The sequence below is a fragment of the Nomia melanderi genome, unplaced genomic scaffold (assembly GCF_051020985.1).
Source record: "Nomia melanderi isolate GNS246 unplaced genomic scaffold, iyNomMela1 scaffold0014, whole genome shotgun sequence".
NCBI lineage: Eukaryota > Metazoa > Arthropoda > Insecta > Hymenoptera > Halictidae > Nomia > Nomia melanderi.
The window spans coordinates 12,724,421-12,725,375 of NW_027475130.1; positions in this window are offsets into that span (position 1 = coordinate 12,724,421).

The window sequence follows — 955 nt, forward strand, 5'->3', positions numbered from 1 at the left end:
GGTCCGAGGTCGTTCCCGCAGCACAGATTCATGCGCCCGGAGCCCCTGCAGATAATTCACTTTGGTTTATTGCGCTATCTCTAATAGCACCCGACATATCACCAGATATATATTGGATTTTTCCCTGACACTGAGTGTCCGACCCCGTGAGACTGTGGTTTTCTCGGCCCCTGGTGGTCCGAGGTACTTCCCGCTGCACAGATTCATGCGCAAGGTCCTCCTACAGACAATGCACTTTGATTTATTGCGCTATCTGTAATAGCACTCGAGATATAACCAGATATATATTGGATTTTTCACTGACCCGGAGTGTCCGGCCCCATGAGACGGTGGTTTTCTCGGCCCCTGATGGTCCGAGGTCGTTCCCGCTGCACAGATGCATGCGCCAGGGCCTCCTGCAAATAATACACTTTGGTTTATTGCGCTATCTCTAATAGCACCCGAGATATCACTAGATATATATTGGATTTTCCCCTGGCCCTGAGTGTCCGGCCCCATGAGACTGTGGTTTTCTCGGCCCCTGGTGGTCCGAGGTCGTTCCCGCTGCACAGATTCATGCGCCAGGGCCTCCTACAGATAATGCACTTTGATTTATTGCGCTATCTGTAATAGCACCCGAGATATCACCAGAAATGTATTGGATTTTTCCCTGACCCTGAGTGTCCGGCCCCATGAGACGGTTGTTGTCTCGGCCCCTGGTGGTCCGAGGTCGTTCCCGCTGCACAGATTCATGCGCCAGGGCCTCCTGCAGATATTTCACTTTGGTTTATTGCGCTATCTCTAATAGCACCCGAGATATCACCAGATATATATTGGATTTTTCACTGACCCTAAGTGTCCGGCCCCTCGGGACGGTGGTTTTCTCTGGCCCTGGTGGTCCGAGGTCGTTCCCGCTGCACAGATTCATGCGCCAGGGCCTCCTACAGACAATGCACTTTGATTTATTGCGCTATCT